The following is a 21,454-nucleotide window of genomic DNA, read 5'->3' as shown; positions in this document are numbered from 1 at the left end:
CTTGCTTTGGTTTCTGACTTGAAGGATGCCAGTTTTAGAATGATTTATTTGTTTTCTTTGCTGGGAGACAAACACATTTTTGAAAACAAGTTCCAGTCTGAACACCCCTTAAGGAAGAGACTATTTATTTGGCAAAGCAGTGTGTGTCCCAACATGGGAAATTATATATAAAGAGAGAAGAACCAGACTGTGCAGGGGGAAAAAAAAACTCTTAAGATTCTCTGAGGTTGTGACCTCGATGAAAGAACAGGCTTTTCCCCACATGCTTGGTTTGATGGCCATGGAAATTCACATTCCACAGGGTCTGAGTGCCAGGTGGGTGCTCTCATAGCCCTCTGTGGTCTGTGGTTTGCCGGGACTCCCTTCCACCAATCCACTCTCTCTCACTCCCCAAATGTACAGTCTCCCTTCTACTCAACTGTTTATCTCACTAGCCCATGAACAGACCATACTTTTTCATTGTATGTGCAATATCTGACATCTATCTTAGCTGCTTCTAAACTCCCAGACCCTTCCCATCAAAGCTAATCTGGTTACCCCTTAGCTAAAAGCCTCTCTCTGGTTTCCTCATTGGTTCCATAGCTTTCTTCTCTTTGAGTCTTCCTGCAACCCTCTCTCTGAACCCATCTGGTCCTAGAAGACCATCTTGTAACCTACAGCATTTCCCCCAGCTCTTCCTGCCTGTCCTAATGAGGCTGACTAAGAAAAACGAACATTACAATTCTCAACTCAAGAATCAGATTAATACAGAGAAGCCATAGTAATTTAAGGCCACTTGCAATCCATGATTTTCCAAAGCATGGTTGATTTGAGGTCAGCCTCATTTGTTGGAGACCCCAAGGCACAGTAGCCCTTGCTAATATCCATGGTTGTCTCAGCACATGGAAGAAGTTAGTTTAGCTCATATGGGTAAAGTTTTCATTCCCAGAGCGTAATTGTATTAGTGTCAACTTTAAAATAATACTACATTGTTTTTGGGGAGGATTTTTTCCCAAGTAATATTAGTCTCCATTCTGCCAATTCATTGAGTCTCATAAAAGCTTTCTGACATAGAAATCACTCTCCCTTTCTTTTCTTTTCTTTTTTTTTTAAGATTTATTTTATGTATTCATGAGGCAGAGTTATAGACAAAGAGAGGGAGACACAGAGACAGAGGCCTTCCATCCACTGGTTCACTCTCTAAATGGCCACAATGGCTGGAGCTGGGCCAATCCAAAGCCAGGAGCTTCTTCCAGGTCTCCAACATGGGTGCAGGGACCAAAGCTCCTGGGCCTTCTTCCACTGCTTTCCCAGGCCATTAGCAGGGGTCTGGATCAGAAGTGGAGCAGCCAAGACTCAAACTGATGTCTGTATGGGATGCCAGCACTGCAGGCAAAGACTTGACCTACTATGCTATGGCTCCTCCCCCACCCTCCCTTTCTTAAGGCAAGAAAAAGTCTGCATGGTAAGTTGGAGCTAAGACAAAGACCATTCTGGTCTAGAAATAACAAGAGAAGTCTCACTTCCACAACAAGGCTTCCATGCACAGTTATGTAGACAGCACACCGTGCAGCCTCAGAGCTGATGAGAATGGCATTTCCTGGAGTTGAACAGTGCACAACCTGTTTGACCAGATATGGTAGCCCTACCAAGATGATTTAATCTGAAGGGAAGATGAAGCCAGGGCTGGGTTGTAAGAAAAAGACTGAAGGGGGCTTCCAATTGGGTCTTTCATCTGTTGTCAGCTGCTGTGACAGACTATCACAAACTGGCTAAGTTATATGCAGTAGAAGCTTATTTGGCTCACAGTGGTGGAGATTGAAGGGACAAATTTGCTGAGGGTCTTCTTGCAACATCAGTGTGGTGGAAGGTATCACAGAAGTGGACAGGGTGTGTATGGGGGTGAGTTCTCCTCTTTGAAAACGAACACATGCTTTCAATAATGGCCTTAATTTATTCATGAGGGCAAAGTCCCCATGATTTAATTCCATCTTAAAGGTCCTACCACTCAACACTTGTATTGGGAATTAAGTTTACAACACATAGCTTTTGGGGCACACATTCAATCTATAGCAGTCCTTTGGCCATCCAGTCTGGATGGCTCCCATCCTCTCTCTCTTCTTACTTGGATCACAGGAAGGGGAGATTTTATCAGGCCTCTGTCCTCAGTGTTTTCTTAGCAAGTTTCTCATCTCTACAGAAGCACCAAGCCAAGATTTTTTAAAGGGCCGGGCTTTCAGATGTATATGGTCACTGAGAAGCAGCCTGTATCAGAAACAGAGAGAGGCCAGCTCCCAAGAAGCCTGGGGCCAAGATCTGTGCATTATAGACTTAGCGCCTGACATATTTGGCACAAGTTGAAAAAATGCAAAAGAAAAAAAAAAAAAAACACCACCCACTGTCTCCAGAGGCCTTGGGCAGGAATATACAAGGCAAAACGTTTTAGTTGTAGACAAGAAAACGCTGGAGAGTCAGCAAAGGATGAGCTGGTCAGGAAATATCCACTTCCTGTGGGTCCTCCCAAAGCTCTCCTACTCTGGCCAACCCCAATTGCAGATGATACAGCCAACAAAACACTCCACCAAAGCAGCCTGTTGTCTCTGTCAGCTCCAGTCAGCTGCACCCATGACCCTGCTTGCCCATGCAGAACCTTCTGGCAAGGGGTGCTCAAACAGACCAACAAGAAATACTTGGATGGAAACATGGAGTTCTCTAGACAAGGGCAGGCAGATGTGTAAGGCTGAGGTTAAACATGAAATTCCTGACTCTTCCAGGCACTAATAAGGAATTCCGGTTGACTGTACTTTGAAGCAATGGCTTAAAAGAAATGGTTTTTATTTAAATATGCATGTTTTTCAACACGATGCTATAAGAATAGTGAGGTTCACCACTGAAATGAAAACTTACCTGTGAAGTTTCTGGATTAAACAGGAATTCGTATACTAAGTCCATTAACCACAACCACCGTTTTCATTGTATATCAGACTTGTCTTTTAAATTAAAAAAAAAAAAAAAAGCAATTGCAGCAACGTGTCATGGTGAGATACCCTGATTTCAGAGAAAAGGGAAGTATGTTTGCTCTGGCCAGCCCACGCAACTTCAGATATTTAATATGATCACTGAGAAGGCGGAAAGATTTTTAGGAAAAGCTTCTTTTGCCCAGCTCCTAGAAGCCTGCAGAGGAGTAAGTAGGAACTTGAGAGGAGCAGTCCCTTAAAATGAGGCAAAGAAAAAGGACCTTTGATTCCCTGAGCAGGCTTGTGAAAGCAGAGCATGTGAATGAGAGGGGTAGGCTGACGCCGATGCCACGGCTCACTAGGCTAATCCTCTGCCTTGCGGCATCGGCACACCGGGTTCTAGTCCAGGTTGGGGCGCCGGATTCTGTCCCGGTTGCCCCTCTTCCAGGCCAGCTCTCTGCTGTGACCAGGGAGTGCAGTGGAGGATGGCCCAAGTGCTTGGGCCCTGCACCCCATGGGAGACCAGGATAAGTACCTGGCTCCTGCCTTCGGATCAGTGCAGTGCGCTGGCCGCGGCGGCCATTGGAGGGTGACCCAACGGCAAAGGAAGACCTTTCTCTTTGTCTCTCTCTCTCACTGTCCACTCTGCCTGTCAAAAAAATAAGAATAATAAAAAAAGAAAGGGGTAGGCTGGCAAGAGATTTCAAACCAACCAGCTTACTTTTAAACAATATTTTACTTATCAGTTTATTTGAGAAAGAGAGAGAGGCGGGGGCTTCCATCTCCTGGTTCACTCCCAAATGCCTGAGACGTCCCGGCTGGCTCAGACCTAGAGCCAGGAACTCCATCTGGGTCTCCCTCATGGGTTGCAGGTACCCAAGCACTTGGGCCATCACCTGCTGCCTCTCCCGGTGTACACCAGTAAGAAGCTGGAATCCCAGCGCAACTGGGACTTGAAACTAGGAGTTCTGATATGGGAGGTGGGCGTCTTAAGTGCTAGGTCTAGTGCCTGCTCCAGTGATCAGTTATTTTTAAGCACTTACTACACAAGGGTTTACAAATGCTGGGTTACTGCCCTCAAGAAGTAGTTGCATTTTGAACCTTTGGCTAACCAGGAAAACAGGAAACAATGTAAGTTTTCACCACCTGGCCCTGGGTATGCAGGTGATAGAGGACATGAGATGCCAAGAAGAGACAATGCAGTGGCCCAAAATCAGCACCTGCAGGAAGCATCTATAGCCCCTTGGCTGTAGAGGCGAAGGCAATGTGCACAGAGCTCTAGCATTGGGAGGCAGAAGTGGGAGCAGGGTGAGTCTATCCTGTAGGAACTGGAGTCATGGAGACCCAGCTCTTGCCGGAGAATGGGGCTGAGGCAGCAAATGAGCGGGAGAAACACACCACTCTACCTTCATTTCTCCCAGCCGATATCTCACCAGCACTTGCCATTGATTGTACCAAGGCAGGAGTCATCTAGCTCGGGAGCCTGGGAAAGGCAGTCCACAGCAGGCAGCTCCCCTGAGAGGCAGAGCAGGGCAAGGGAGGGGCAAGGCACAGATCTGAGGGCAAGCAGGCCCAGGCCTGGCACAGTGAACACATTTGGATCATCTTTTACCTTCACCACGATGACCTCACCTCGCCCTAGGCCAGACCACAACAAATTAATTGCAAGCTGCAAATGCTGGCTGGAGTAGACTCTGGGGTGAACCTCTGTCTCCTCCTTTCCCCAGTTTTAAGCCCATTTAGGCTTATCTCAAAACCCTTTACAGGGGGCACCTTAATTATTCCAGGAGTTAAGGAGCCATAATTCACACAGCCTGACATATATCATGGCTTTCAATGAACCCTTGGAACTGATTGTCCTCGATTTTGTTTCCAATGAAGAATTCTTATCAATATCATCAGTTCAGAGGCTTTTATGTTCCTTGCCTGTGGCATAACTTCAGAGTGACTTTATATCTTCACATCTGTATTTCCTCATCTATACAATGAGAATAAAGGTAGGACTCTGGTGTGCACCCAGTGAGATGGCATCCATTGAAGCATGAACCCTGGTCTCAATAAAAGACACAGCCACCTCTGTGCCGGTGAGGACTTTCCCAGTTGCAGGGGAGAGAAGCCCGGCTCCACTTAGCTTAGGCCCAAAGGTGTGGTTTCAGAAGCATCGGAATCTAGGAGCACATCCATGATCCTCCTTGTGGATTCTCTTTAAATCACTTATTTCTGTGTTCTCCTGATTGGGGTTTCATTGTCGGGCTGACTGTACTCACAGGATGGGAAGATGGATGGATGCTGAGGCAACCTCCCAGCTGAGCAACTTCAGAAGGGAAAGATCCTGAGTTTCCTGAAAATCCTGCAATAAGGTTTCCTTGGCCTGATTGGATCACACAGTATTAATCACTGTGGCCAGAGGATGGAGTGGTTCCTATTGGCCAGGCCTGGGTCCTATTCCCATGTAGACTGATAGTAAGGGAGTATCAAGTATCCTAATGGAAATGGAGAAGCAGTTATCAGAAGCAAGGCAAAACCAAGCTATTTGCACTGCGGTGGTTATTGTTGCTGTAATATCTATATCATATTGTTACTATGACTTACTATTTGTTATATACAATTAATATTGCCACCATCCTAACTACTGTACACTGTACAACTAGCACAAAATTGTGGAGCGCTATTTTAGTGAACAACTAGGATGACAGAGATGCAAAAGAAAAACTTGGAGAAAGTTGTAACAGCAGAAAAGTGGTACCGTATAGAAGGAAATATAATGAAAGAACTCTCAGTAACAGATGGAAGATAAAGTGAAGCCAAGCTTAACTATAAGTTCTAGAAAATGCATTGAGAATCTTTCAAATCAAAACCCATTTAAATGGCAGTATGTAATACATTTTTGCAGTTGCTAAATTAAAATCAGCTCACTGGAATTCTTTAAATGAAGCATAAATGTCCACAAAAAGCAAGCATGTTGTATGCTGTTCTCTTTCAGCTCATATACAGCTATCTATGAAACAAGTCAACAGCAATCCTTGTACAGGAAGACTATGTCCATGAATGCCTTACTGCAAACAGTCAGCAATTAGCTTTCCAGGAGGGAACATTATGATATTGGGACATTTGATATTTTCCTTCCTATTTTCTTAAATGAGACAGGTGTGTGTTGCATACGTTGAATTTCTGGCAGCAAATTCAGATGTCATCATGTGTCATGAAACATTGGCTGTTAGGTAGTGTTGCCAAACCCTTGAATAATGTATTTACTCTACAATCAGTGATATAAACAAATATATAAGTATGTAGTAGAATGATACTGTGACACCAACAGCTCTGAACTTGAAACTGGAATATATCTACATTTTACTTGTAATAGGCTCTGTCAACACGAAGATCTGTGTTCAGCTGCATTATACATGGCATTGGGAAGACTTTGCACATTGCTTTGTATGAAAACAAAAATTATGTTCTCAGAAATTTTTTCCTGTTAAAACTCAATAAATGTTACAGCCAAAAATGCTATTGGATTTGCTTAAGGCTAAATCTCCTCATGAGAAACAACCAGAGAATTGAAAATTAAGCTGGTTATTTGGGACATCTGGAGTTTTCATCTGAATGACTTCTAGATCAATTTGCCCAACCCCACCTGAGTGTGGCGTTCAGCTGACTTGACCAAGCACATTATTCAAACTCAGCAGAAGCCAAATAAATGTCCTCAGTTTTTAATGTAAGAAAGAATATACACGGTTTGCATCATATAGCTTTATGTAACCGTTTTCTAGAGAAAGAATATGTATCTACAGTGAACAAGGTTCCTTGAGGGGATTTGAGTAGTGCATTTTGTTAACTGTAGAGTATGTTATTGGGACAGAAATTGGGTAGTGTTATGAAATCTGATAGGCTCACCAAATGCAGGAAGGATAATAGGGCCCTACATTTCTAGACTGTAAAAACTTTCCAAACCACTTGAAATGTAGCAGTTCTAACCATCCCCCTGCAGGTGAGGCTGACCCCTCATTGAATGACCTTCCTACTGCATGCTGTTTTCCATAACACATACAGAATGAGAACAGCCTTCACCCAAGTTGAGAAAAACAGTCCTTTGGTAGTTTTTTTTTTTTTTTTTTGGCTTTTTTTTTCCTTCATATTTTGAAGGGTGGCTTAGACCAGATTAAAAAACATGGCTCAGGGAAGCAAGAAATCATTCTCCCAAATGTTTATTAAGTGAATCACAAATTCATTCAGCATGACTGCTTACCCAGAGAAATAAAGGCAAAATGGTAACAAGCTGTGGGCCTCCAAGTATCTTCAACTCTAGGATCTCCCTGGGAAAGGGTCACAAGTGTAATCATTTTCAGCTGTCCCTGCCTTGCTTCCGCTGTCAATGGAAATATCCAGGCAGGATGAATACACTTTCTGACTAGACTCTGGACTGACCTAGACAGCTTTTGGAAATTCAGGATATACTTTTCCTAAAGCTTCTTAATTTTTCCCATCCTTCAGTGATTGAAAACATCATTTATCCCATTACAGCATGTGGAAAGAGAGGGGAGGGAGAAGCAGACGGGCTCTGAGTTCAGGATGAAAATTACTTTGTGAAGTTATTATTCTCATCCATAACAGCTGACAATTTTCATGTCATTTAGCTGATTCCAGAGCAGAATCACCCGGAGAAAAATTAAGTACTGTTTTTCATACTATTTATCTTGAGTGCCCCCGATGAGACATGGACACCATATTTATTAATTGATGATCCATGGTTTGCATGTTTCCTGGAAATGTCCAGCTATTTTTGTCAAGTCTGGTTAGCTATTATTTCAGTGGCCACATGTGAAAGAATTACCCTCCTTTCCTTGTATTGTGGTGGCTTCCAGGGACTTCGACTTCCTCCAGTGTCTGAAAACTGTCTGGAGATCCTAGTTCTGAAGAACTCTGTGGATCTGTACTTCATGAAGTAACTCTCTTCCTCATTGTTTGGTGATGGCTATTTCTTTAATAGCATGACTCCCCTAGGAGCTCTCATATGACCTCAGTGGTCTCTCACATGGAACTCTCCTTGAAATTCTAAGATTATGTGTTGCTTTAAGGCAAAAAGGAAAATTGTTATAAATCCAAATGGTGCTAGAATCTGAAAGACTTCTAACAGGTTACAGCTTCCTAGTTGCTGACATCAGCAATGTGGTTCTTATTAAACAGCTGGATTTCAGACCATGGTACTTTCCAAGTATCATTTCCACTTTATGTAAAGAACATGGATTCAACAGAGTTTCTGTTGAGCTAATGAATAGGATTTATAGTGGCTCTGTCCTTTGGCCATTACTGCAAATTAGCAAGATGACTGGTGCACTAGGCCACTTCCAGGGACTAACATAAAGTGAAAGAATGTGACTCTGTCAACTATTGGAATAGAAAGTGTCATTCAGTGGTTAATTCATCAAGTTAGCTTCAAATCTGTATAATTTGAAGTCTCTAATGAAATAGCAAAAGAAAGGCACAAACACCATCCACAACCAAAAACTTTCTCTCAGCCTGAGCTTTGAAGTGAATGGATTGCTACTTGCATGGGGTAAGGAGGCAGCCTAATGTACCAAGAAAGTTCCATTGCACAGATGAAGAGACTGAGGCATAGAGAGGTTTTGGTAACTTGCCCCAGCTTGCACGGAAAGTAAGTGACAGGGCTGGGACATAAAAACAGGCTCAATTGACTTTAAATCCTCTTAACCATTCTGCCTTTGATGGTCAGAAAATCTTCTGCTTCAAGAGTTTTAAAATCCAAAAAGAAGTAATAAGTGGGGACTCCAAAAAATTCATGGAAAAAATGGGGTTAAAATATAAACTTATTTTGGTGCAACAAAATTTGAAATTATGCATAGTACTTTTATCATATGCATTTTCCATGAATTTTTTGAGGACCCCTCAGGGTTGCTGCTGAATATTTCATGCTATGTGTCATCTGCAGCTCTGTTTTCCCCTTCCCTGGGCCCCTGGTTGCTGTCCTTCTAATGATACTAATGCCGTCTGTTTGACAAGTCTCCTTTTGTATTTTTACCTCGCTTTTGCAGGATGCAACTTTCCTATCAGCAATGAAGTATCCAACAGGTGGCCAGATCTCTACCACAGCAAGATTGAAAGGAGCCTTTGCACATCCATGAACTTGACACAGATTGCAGTCCTGATGGGGATCCTGCCACATAGCAGTTTCTAGTTTGCCAACCCTAAGACTTTGAGGCCTTCTAGGAGCATATTATCTCTCATAAACATTAGGTATTTAAAACTTCAAAGTGAAATTCAATTTTGTGACTTTTATCCTCTTCAGGATGACAATAAGCAGTTTTGCTCTTTAAAATATGTATAATGTTAATATTTCCATAAAAGTGGATAGAGATTTGGTATATATTGCATACTGTCATGAATATACCAAAACATTCATCTGGAAGGTTCCACAAGAAACTAGAAGTAGTAGTTTTCTGCTGTTGGTAGTAGAAAAAGAAGTTGAGTGGGTAGGGGGAATGCTTTTCTTACTGTTTGATATTTGAAGCATGAGAACTTATTGATGATTCAAAAATATTAATTTAAAGGGAAAAATGCTCTTAACTTTTACCTTGAAGGGCAACCAGAGGTCACAACATCACCACAAGATTAACCAGTCAGAGTTTAGGTTAATTTAGGGACGAAGTTGTCACAGGCAGAGACTGGCAATTAAAAGCCCAACAAGAGGTGGTTGCCTTGCTGGACATGCAGCTTGTGTCACACCGGCGAGGACATAGGAAGCTGAGGTCACAAGAGAGTGTAAAGTTTACCAAATTATGCCCCATATTAACAGGAAGTCTCAAGCTTGGAGGACTTTATGTAAGTGAAAGAAGCCAGGCACAAAAAGACAAATGCTCATGACCTCACTTATTTGTGGACTCTAAACAAGTTGAACAACTAGAAACAAAGAGTAAGTTCAGGGTTCCCAGTGAATGGCTGAAGGGAAGAAAGGTATGGGGAGATGTGCCTCAGAGGATGCAGCATTTCAGCTCATAGAAGGAACAAATTCAAGAGATCTATTATACCACAAGGTAACTCTTGTTAATAACACTAAAAGAATAAATCACCGTGAGAGTAAATTTCAAGTATTCTCAACAAAATAAGTATGTGAAGGTAATGCTAATTAGCTTGAGTTAGCCAGTCCACAATGTGGACTATTTTAATACATTATACATGGTATAACTATTTTAATACATTATACATGATAAGTATATTTTTTATTTGCCAATTTAAAAATAAGTTAACAGGTTTTCAAATGAACAAAAAACATAACTGCCACAAGGCTTGTAAGAGCCCCTAAAATTCCATTGTGTATCAAGACCTCCCAAGTAGAAGTTGGCATTGTTTCCTAGTTATTTGACAAGGGAACTCTCCCTTTCAAGGAGTATCTGACAGAATCTGAGTACCATGGAACACATTTTTAAAATGCTACATTTTTAAGGCTCTTTGTAAATAATAGATCTTCTCTGGCTCTATCAGGAACTTTGAGATCTACAGAGAAGTATTAAGTCATAACCAGCACATTTGCCAATGCAACGTACCTTAGATCAAGATACTATTCTGGATAGAGAGGACATATTTAAGAGATATTGAATGATTATGTGTGCAAAGTGCAATCCTGGGTCTCTGGGACTTTCATAAAGGAGTAACTAAGGGTATTGACATGGTGGGGGAGGGGGTAAAGCTATTCTCCGTTCTACAAGAGAGAGAATCTAAGCCATCACACAGGCTAGTTTTAAGGCATCAGATAGAGAGGCTTCTTCTACCCCGATTTTTAAACTGCTTATTCTGAGCTTATATGTTGCTTGTGTCCAAGAACTACTTCTGAATCAAATGGAACATTAGCTCAGGCACTGGACAGGATCGGAGCTCCAGCACCATCAAAACCGTCCGTGTTAGTGAGCAAGAGGAACTTCATATTTAGTTATCCACATTGAGGTTTGTGTAGAGCATTTTCCTCCATGAAAATGGCAGCTGAACTCCCATTTTACGGCTGAAGACCAGAGGGACCAAACAGTTACTTTAAAAAAAAAAAAAAGCTTTCATTTAATAAATATAAATTTCATAGGCGCAGCTTTAGGAATATAGTAGTTCTTCCCCCCCCCATACCCGCCCCCATTCCCACTCCTGCCCCACCTCCTACTCCCTCTCCCATCCTGTTCTTCATTAAGATTCATTTTTAATTATCTTTATATACAGAAGGCCAACTCTATACTAGGTAAAGATTTCAAAAGTTAAGCAGTTCCTTTTAACATGATCAGTGACTAGAAACAGGCTTGGCACCTGTGCATGTCATGAATGTCATGTGTGTCCGTGGTGAAGCTGCTCTCAGAGTCCTCCTTCCAGCCATGAGAAACCAGGAGATGAGAAATTCTCTAGAGGTGAGCCATTTAATTTGATGCAAACATTGAAGGTAGTAAACAGAGGTCATTCTGAGTTTTTTATAAAACATTTTTACATATATCTTCGCCTTCCATCAAGTCCTCACTACAATCCTGTGACTGAAGGAGGTTCTTCTCTATTTTATAGAAAATTCAACAGAAGTTCAGAGAGCCTTGTTAACTCATCCTTGGTCACACAGCCAGCACATGGTAATGCTGAGAATAAAATCTGACCTATTCTGCCACCAAATCCCCACCCATCTCAGTTCACCGCTGTCACATGGGTAGAACCACTGCTCCACTGGAGGATTATTCTCAAATCTCACTAAAGGGACTGGCATTGTGGCACAGCAGGTTAAGCTATTGCTTGGGACACTGACATCCCATATTGCAGTGAGAGTTCAAGTCCCTTCTACTCCACTTCCAATCCAGCTTCCTGCTAATGCATTTGGAAAAGCAGCAGCAGATGGCCCAAATACTTCAGCCCCTGCCACCCTTGTGGGAGAACCAGGTGGAGCTCCTGGCTCCTGACTTTGATCTGGCCCATCCCTGGCTGTTGCGGCCATTTAGGAAGTGAACAGCAGATGAAAGATTCTCTCCCCCCCACCTTTCAAGTAAATAAATAAATCTTAAAAAATAAAATGAAGTACAGTCTCATCAGCATGAGATAATATCAGGAAGTCAAAAGGATCTCTTTCCTCACTAGTTCACATCTTGGTAGAGACATTTACCACAGCATCAGAGGCACTTTATCATAAGGACTTAAAAAGGCTACGGGAAGATTCATGAATGGGGACAGGTCAGTTGTCAGGGATCTCTGGAGAGCATTGGTTCCTGCATTGAGTGGGATGAGGGCCAGGACTTGTCTAAGACAGCAATTCTCAGTTGTTGCTGGGCATACTAATCTCCCAAGCAAATGTCTTGAATGCAGATTGCCTGTCCTGTTATCACAGATTCTGATGGACTAGGTCTGGGCTACAACCTACTATGTGCATTTTTAAAAAGTCCCTTGGCTGATTCTGTTCTACAGTTTAAGAAGCCTACACTTTAATTCCAGAAGCCTGGGATGATATCAGAGTCTAAGTCTAGTGTTTGAAATAATTGCTCATCCTCCCCATTCAATAGCTCTGTTGACTTGTGTAATTGTACACTAATAGACAAATCAGCAAATGCTTTAGTCAAACTTCAATTCAGTCTGGCAGACATATCTTGCTTACTACACACAAGGCACTGTATTTGGCTCACACATGTATTTGATCTGTAAAGTTAAATAAAATGTGATCTCTGCCCTCCACAAACCTACCTTGAAATCACATAACATGGTGATTTTTAAAGACAGAATCACTGATGTACTCCTGAAACTCCGCAAAGAAGGGGTTCATCCTGCCTGAAAACACAAGGCGTCTCCCTGAGGAGGCAGCATTTAAACTGAGCCTGGTGTCAACAAGAATGAGTGAAGGAAGGACATTTTAATGGGAGGGTATATTGTGAGCAAAGACAGGAAGCAGGGAAATACGATCACAAGTGAGTCCTAGGAATCCTGAGAAGATTGTGAGCAAGCCATCATAGGAGGACTAGGTGATAAAAGTAGTGTTCATTCTCATGGCCTACTGCAACATTTCCTTTTATCTTTTCAACTACTGTCACATTGGAGAACCATCCTGTTTTAAAGATGAAGACACTAGGCCAGGAAAAAAGCCTGCAGGACCTACAATAAAATATGACTTTGGGCTGGTAGTGGGGTCGTGGGATCCTAGAATGCTGTTACGGTTGCTGTTGTCAAAGAAGGGACAATCAGTAGCTGATAAAGTAGCACATGGAAATATACTACACTAAAATGCAAAATTCTATTTTCCTTAAAAATGTGCGTATATTTTCCAGTTCTGTTCACCAGTGCTAGAAGTGGGCTCAAGGGCAGGAGCTGTTGCAGTTGTCCCCACTGCCTATTCTCATTGCATTGAAAAAAAATGTGTAAATGATTGATTTGAGAAGGGAAGAAAGAACAAAGAGAAAGGTCCTATCTGCTAGTTCATTATCCAAATGCCGCTAAATTTGGGTGGGGAGAGCAAAGCCAGAAATTCAGCCCAGTTCTCTCACATGGATGTCAGGGCCCTAACCACTTGAGCCATCATCTGCTGCTTCCCAGGGTGCACATTAGTTAGAAGCTAGAATTGGGAAAAGAGCCAGGGCTAAAACCCAATTAGTCCAATCTGGGATATGGGCATCCCAACCAGTAGTTGATAAAGTTGTCCTGAGTAGTAGTAAACCAGTAGTTGATAAAGTAGTTTAAAGATAGCCAAATAGCTGTGCCCATTGTGAACTTTTAATGCTCAGATTTGAGTCTCTCTAACTTTTGCCATAAAGGGCACCAAGATATTTTTATTTTTATTTTTATTTGACAGATAGAGTTAGACAGTGAGAGAGAGACAGAGAGAAACGTCTTCCTTCCATTGGTTTACCACCCAAATGGCCTCCATGGCTGGTGCTGCACTGATCCGAAGCCAGGAGCCAGGTGCTTCTTCCTGGTCTCCCACACGAGTGCAGGCGCCCAAGCACTTGTGCCATCTTCCACTGCCCTCCTGGGCCACAGCAGAGAGTTGGACTAGAACCTGGTGCCCATCTGGGATGCTGGTGCTGCAGGGGGAGGATTAACCAAGTGAGCGATGGCACCGGCCCCACCAAGATCTTTTGGAAGGTGTTTGATTCTGCATTTTGGGGTCAGGAGAAAGTAAGGATGGTTCTGAGAAACTGTGGTGCCAGACACAGTGCTCAAAGGATGAAAGAGCTCACCTAAAGAGGTTTCCTTAGCCAGATTGAGTACAAAAAATACATAAAATAATTAGTAATATTTCTCCAAAATAGATTGCAACTATTTAGGAAAAATTATTATTTCCTAATGATTCACAACTCAGAAAGTTGGTATGAAGCACATAAAAATGTAGCTGTAATTCAAAGAGAGTTAATGTGATGGACTATATTCAATTTCTTATTGATTTTATAAATTAAGGTAATACAATTTTTTTTTTTAACAGGCAGAGTGGAGAGCGAGAGAGAGACAGAGAGAAAGGTCTTCCTTTGCCATTGGTTCACCCTCCAATGGCCGCTGCAGCCGGCGCACTGAGCTGATCCGAAGCCAGGAGCCAGGTGTTTATCCTGGTCTCCCATGGGGTGCAGGCCCCAAGCACTTGGGCCATCCTCCACTGCACTCCCAGGCCACAGCAGAGAGCTGGCCTGGAAGAGGGGCAACTGGGACAGAATCCGGCGCCCCGACCGGGACTAGAACCTGGTGTGCCAGCGCCACAAGGCGGAGGATTAGTCTGTTGAGCCACGGCGCCGGCTCAAATTAAGGTAATACAATTATATATAAATATTTTGTTTCTTAAAGGTAACAGTCTATAATTTAGAGTTAGGTACCTTTTATATTCTGTCTTAACAGGAAAAAATAAATAGCATTTGAAGAATGGTAGGGAGGCTACAAGGAGAATAAGAAAGACCAATCAGAACTGGCAAAACAGGGTCCTGTAGTTCACCAGGTCTGGTAGTAACACAAAACAACCAGTGGAAGAGGCAGGCCATGGTGTGTTCCAGAAAGATGAGTTAGCCTCACATCCTAGAAAAGAGAAAGCACCGTGCAGGCTTAGTCCCTCCTCTCTGTAAAGGTGGATCCTCATAGCCAGTGCTTCCCAAATCTCTTATTTCATGGCATACACGGGAAGTAGCGACATTTATCTAATGACACGTTATTTCATGCCACACTATAAGGCTGTGTTGGATGTCCCCTTCTTGCCTTGTCCTCCCTCTAGGGCTCCTAAACCCTCAGGTTCCAAAAAGTTCAGGGCAGAGTGATTCTACAATTTGGCAGCCGTGTAATTCACATGTAGCAATAGACAGTATGCTGGCCTCAAAGTTCTGCTCTAGATGGCCCTCCTGAGTATAACAAAACACCAGCAAGACTTATATTAAACAAATTATTGGTGAGCTTACATGAGTTTTCTGTAGTGCTAATAGGCAGAATCAGTATATCAAAGTAGCAAGACAATGTAGCAAAGACAGCCAGGCCCAATTACAGAATAAATCATTTCAGAAAAGCACTAGGATTGAAAAATTTAAATCTGTATAAAATACAGAAAATTAAGACTCCCATGATGTAACAGATGAAAGTTTGTTATAAGAAAGAGCTTGTGGCTGAATAAGCAGAGAATGAGAACTACCTTAGATACTGCAACAGGTCAAATGTCAATCCGTTTATTGCCTTCTCTGAGGCTGGTCCTTTCCCTTTGGTCTGCTGAGGTATAAAAATACTAAAATTGCTGAAATTTTAGAAAGGCAAACCTGAGAAGAAATGCAGATGAAGTCATAGTATTTATATCTATAGCATTAACATTTGGGGAACTAGTTTTAGTTTCAGGGTACAGTCAACCTCTCATCATTTTGTCTTCTTTTGCACGTTTAAATGATAATTTCTTATGGCCAAATTGTGGCTTTAATCAAATGTTTAGAAGTACTTACATTAGCAAGCAATATTTAAATATTTGGGAAATTAATTTGATAGATCCAGGCCGGCGCTGTGGTGCAGTGGGTTAATGCCCTGCCTGAAGTGCTGGCATCCCATATGGGTTCCAGTTCGAGACCTGGCTGTTCCACTTCCAATCCAGCTCTCTGCTATGGCCTGGGAAAGCAGTAGAAGGTGGCTCAAGTCCTTGGGCCCCTGCACCCACGTGGGAGACCTGGAAGAAGCTCCTGGCTCCTGGCTTCGGATCAGTGCAGCTCCGACCGTTGCGACCAATTGGTGAGTGAAACAGCGGATGGAAGATCTCTCTCTCTCTCTCTCTCTCTCTCTCTCTCCTCTCTCTGTGTAACTCTGACTTTCAAATAAATAAATCTTTAAAACAACAACAACAAAAGTTTGATAGATCCATATACATTCATCTTCTTAGCAGTGGGAGATGTACAGACATTTAAAGGAATGTTGGTTATTTACTGATTAAAGAGATGTTAGTTGTTTGATAAAATTTGTAAGAGGATTAAATTGGATATTAAACAATACACCAACATTGAGCCTCAAAGAATGCTCAAACATTGAAGATGAATCTATCTGTTGTTATTGTGGTAAAGTCAATTTAATTTAATGAGCATGCTTTTTTTAAAAAAAATGAACAAGAGATATTTGAAAATGCAAACGAACAGCACCATCCCTGTTTGCCCTCAGCCTTTCTTCCTAACACACTCAGGATGCAGCTCCCCCTACAAAAGTAGGACAGGTGAGTAAACTGTCAGGCACCTGGACTCAGCCAGGGCCTGTGTGTGTTCAGAGCCCCAGTTTAGTCTTCTCTTCTAGCTCTGTGCATCCACATGGTAAGGATAGATGAAGCACAGGACCACAGGACGTAGTTATGGAAGGCTTTGACAGTGTGGGTTCACTGAACAGGCTGTGGCCCAGGACAGAGAGCATGCAAGGAACTCACTGATTTTATTCTTAGGTCTTCTGGTAACAAGTGTGTGACTGGAGCAATCTTGACTTCCTTATGCCTCCATTTTCCTATCTGTTCAATGCAGAGTTTAGAATTATGTTTTCTCGTGTCTGTTGCTGTTCTCTAGTTCTATGCACTATTGTGAAGAAGACTTATTGACTTCCAGGAGAGAAGGAGACTTGCTGACCTCTGGACTTCATCCTCTCAGGAGTCTGCACTCAGCCTTTACCAACAGGAACACTGGTGCCCTCAAGTTGGTCCAAGAAGATCTCACAGGTTTCTGTCCTTTTCAGTTTTTCAAACCTAATTGACATGATCCTAGTGTTCTTCCCCATCCCTTTGATTGTGTGGTTTATCCTGTTACGGTGATGTTGCTGGGCTTTTGGAAGGCAGGAGAAATACTTAATAGTTGGTATAGTTTTGATAGTTGGGCGGTCAACTATCAAAATGGTAACTAGTCATCTGATCTATTTTTGGCTTTTTTTAGTGGAACTGCCTTTCTGAGCCCTGGGATCTGACCTTTCCTACCTGTCAGAGACTCTCCCACACTTTAACCCCCAGTTAATGGATAAAATTACTTTCATTTATTTGAATTTAGACAATTGGTTTTGTTAAAATACAAAAATATCATCACCATTCCTTAAGTTTCGGTTGTTATGTGCCAGAATTATAAAAAAAAAAAATACAGATTCCCATCTTGCCATTAAAAAGCAAACTGGGAAGAGAATAGATAGTATCTCCAATTTTAGAGGCAATAAGAAAATTGCCATAGTTGTACTTTGGAAATTTATATTTATTAAATAAAAGTTAATGAAAGATCTCTGTGAGTGAGATACCAGTGCAAAGAATGGGCCATCAAAGAAGGAGGTACTTTCTCCGAAGGGAGGAGAGAACTTCCACTTTGACTATGGCCTTGTCTAAATATGATCGGAGTTGGCGAACTCAAGAGGCTTCCATAGCCTTGGCAGCTCATGACAAGAGCCTCGGGTGATTACTGACGTCATAAATAAGAGTGTCAATTGCTAAATCAACAATAGGAGTCACTGTGTACTTACTACCCATATATGATCTCTGTCCTTAATGTATTGTACTATGTGAATTAATGGCATAACTAGTACTCAAACAGTACTTTATACTTTGTGTTTCTTTGTGGGTGCAAACTGTTGAAATCTTGACTTAGTATATACTAAATTGATCCTCTGTGTATAAAGATAATTGAAAATGAATTTTGATGGGAGATGGGATGGTTGCAGGTGGGCGGGAGGTTATGGGGGGAAAAAGCCACTATAATTCAAAAGTTGTACTTTGGAAATTTAAATTTATTAAATAAAAGTTAATAAATAAATAAATAAAGGTTAAAAAAAGAAAATTGCCATTATCAGGTTTTGGTTGACATCAGTGTTTCTCAAATCTTAGTGTGCATCAGAATTACCCAGGGGGCTTGCTGTGCCCTAATCCTAAGGTTTCTGGGCCAATAGGGCCAGATCCAATGTCCATGGACCTGAGAGTTTTCTTTTCTGGCAAGTTCCAGGTAATGAGATCCAGGAACAACATTTTCAGAGCATAGGGTCTACATGAAATGCAACATTTAGGTATTGAATGCTATCCGTTGAATACCTACTCTGTGTAACCATTGTTGTAGAAAACAGAGGCATGATAATGAGCAAAAGAAATGTAGTTCCTACCCAGGACAGTCTTTTCAGATGAAAATTTCCAGTTTTTAATCTGCAGTTTTGATTGAAAATCTGCTCAACACAGAAAGTCTCTCCACAGTGCCATAGCACATCATGTTCATTCTATTCCTTGTGCCTCATACCCTCAAAGCCCTTCCTCTCCATCCCCCTTCATCCTCTCCCCAGCCAATCCAAGGCTTGCCTATACCTCATCTGATCTCTTGTTCTCTTCCCCACTCTACCCCTCAGTCATCATTTCTCCTAGCATGTCCACCACAGCAGTTAAATTCCTAACATCTTGTTTGCCATTTATTCTATTCTTTTCTGCGTTTTTATCTGCTATATTTGTGCCCATACTATTGGAGCATCTCCAGGGTAATAAACTGTGTGTTATATTTTTTCAACCCTCCACTTCTCAAGCAATATTAGAAATACTCTAAGAGCTAAACCTAAGCTTGTTGATAGATTCAGTTGGAATATCAACCTCCTTTTTGGAGGAGGTGTGGTAGACATAAAATCACTGCCACCACCAACAACCAGTCAGACCACACAGTCAGACTGTGTTTGTGGTGACTGGGGTGGAGTAAATGGATAGGGGACCAGAGAGAAAAAATTGTGTTTGGATTAGGGCTTTCCTTACTGGAAAAGAGCCAAAAGTAGTTAATTTCCCCTTCAGGAAAAAGCTCATCTTTTAAATGTAACATGTTCATAATAAACTGGAGAGTAAGTTATAGTATCCACAGCCACTGGTGTTCTCTTGACTAGTACTTCCTAATTTTGCTGAAAATTAGTTCTGAGCCAGTAATTGGGTAAATAGGTCTGAGTTCACACTTTTATTTCAACTGGATTAAGTGGAAATTAACTGCCACATGTGGTCCAAATATATTAAGATAACAATGAAACCTTGTTAATTATGAAACAAAATGCTACTCATAAATTGAAGAACATACTTTATAGCTGGAGAAATCTTTAAGATCCTCCAAGAAAAATATCAAGTAGTAGTTAAGTGTGTGGGCTCTGGAACTGGTCTAACTGAGCTCCAATTTTTTGCTCTGCCACCAACTGCTATGCGACCTGGGGAAAATTTCTTAGTCTCTCCGAGCCTCAGTTTCCCTCTCTGTATAAAACATAAAGCATTACCTAACTAAAAGAATTAATAAGAGAAATAAATGACAGTATAATAATGTACATGAAGTTCCTAATACAATCCCTAGCACATAGAAGTAGCTTATTAAATTGTAGTTATTATGTAGTCCAGCCCTAACATTTTACAGATGCAGAAACTGAGGCTCTGTGTAATTGCAGTAATTTAGGGGTAGGGCTATGATAAGCAACTAGGACTTCTGAATTCCTGCCCAATGCTCTATTTGGGGTAACTTACCATTTGCCACTCCACTCTATAATTTGGATCTTTCTACTATATAATTTGTGAAAACTTGGTTGTGAACTTTCTGTGAAAACTGAGTTTCAGGTTGAATATATATATTCAATATACAAGTTATTTAGGAAAAGGACTATTTTCGAGCCTTTTAATAGTATCATTTAATGAATTGTCCACAAACATTATTTGTAAAGTAGTTACAAGTCATTACCAACTGTTCAATTGAAAGGTCCCATTCTCAGCAACACTAATTTGAGTGTTGACTAAATCAATTTGAGTTGTGTAGTAAAACTGCATTTTGTTGGGTCAGAATTGGAATTCTCAGATGTTATGAAGAGGCTATCTGGTTCTATCCATAACTAGCTATATCTATAGTCCTATCAATACAGGAAATGACTCCCCAAGATATCCTTAATAGCAGCAGTTGTCTTTTGCTGAATAATTTAAGTAACAGTAAAATTATTACACCCAGTACAGCCAGTTCTAGTTTTTAACTCTTGCTAAGGTCCTTCAAGTGTTCAGATCTTCTTAAACTAAGCATATACACAGCACTTAATATATTCCAGAAGTTACAGCCATCATTGGTCAATCTGAGACTTTCTCACACTCTTCTGCAATAAAATATAGGAAATTTTGCTTTGTTTGTTTTGCAGAATAAACACAGCCAAATTCCTGGTGGTTCTGCTGGTCCAGGAAGGAGTCACTTGCCTTGTACACGACAGGTGTGTAACACATAGTACTCAAAGCTTAAAAAAGTCAAAGATGTATAATAATTTATTTATGTTAGATAAAAGCTGATAAAAGTTACCAAAATTTCATATTAGGGATGATTCTGCAGAGTGTGCCCCAAAGGAGGCCTTTGTCTAATAAAAGAGAAATAGAGAGCTGAGAGAATTTTTCCCATGACAGCACGCCTCCAAATGAAAGATGTCTCAGTCAAGATGACTTGGTTTGCAAGAGGCAGCAACCTTCTTGAGAAGAAGTGGAGGATGCATGGCTCATGAACCCCGCAGGAATATTGGATGGGGCCCTGGGTCACAGACTGAAGGGCTACTGACGTTCTCTCTCCATTCATTCTCAGACCATCTTTTCCACGAGGCAGGAGACCTGTCTGTGACCAGCCATGGGTTCATACCCTGTTACAGCCTTGCAAACAGAGAGAAAAGAGATTTTCTCCCAGCTTAAATAACCCAGGGAAGGACCCAGAACAGTCTGACTTGAGTCATGTGCTCACCATGACCAGGACTGTGAGTTGCTTTAGAACCACCCAGAAAAAGGGGATCACCACTCTAAGCTCACACAGTTTGTCCACTGTGTCTGGCATTGAGTGCTTTCTGTGCCAGGCACATGCTGTCTTTCATTTATTTCCAAAATAAGAATCATGGTTCCAGGAAATGTCTGTGGGGCCATGTTGAATGGTTCTGTGGGGCTTAAGGGAGCTAAGCCTAGAAGAGGAGGGAGGCCTAAGTCACCAATGAGAATGAAAAACTGGGCCCCCATGGCAGGACACTGCCATCTCTCATCCCGCATCAACAAGAGCCTGTGTAGAGTCCAAACACATCCCCTTCACCCAGCCCAAAACACTTTTCCCGCT

General features: G+C 41.7%; 1 protein-coding gene across 7 annotated transcripts in view; it reads left to right on the top strand.

Moving 5' to 3' along the window:
- LOC127484203 (uncharacterized) overlaps positions 1 to 21,454 on the top strand; it is a 256,632-nt gene that overhangs the window by 218,726 nt on the left and 16,452 nt on the right. For 5 of the 7 annotated variants that reach the window (XR_011382413.1, XR_011382412.1, XM_070057710.1 and 2 more), the window contains 3 exons: positions 8,987 to 9,188; positions 16,934 to 17,082; positions 20,514 to 20,582. The gene's annotated coding sequence lies outside the window, so the exon portion shown is untranslated. Of the gene's footprint in view, positions 1 to 2,336; positions 6,084 to 8,986; positions 9,317 to 16,933; positions 17,083 to 20,513; positions 20,583 to 21,454 lie in introns of those variants that run through there. The other 2 variants (XR_011382414.1, XM_070057715.1) reach the window with 2 other exon arrangements.

This window comes from Oryctolagus cuniculus, chromosome 15 (genome assembly GCF_964237555.1).
Source record: "Oryctolagus cuniculus chromosome 15, mOryCun1.1, whole genome shotgun sequence".
Lineage (NCBI taxonomy): Eukaryota > Metazoa > Chordata > Mammalia > Lagomorpha > Leporidae > Oryctolagus > Oryctolagus cuniculus.
Note: the sequence above shows the minus strand (reverse complement) of the source record. Positions and strands in the feature narration are given on the sequence as shown.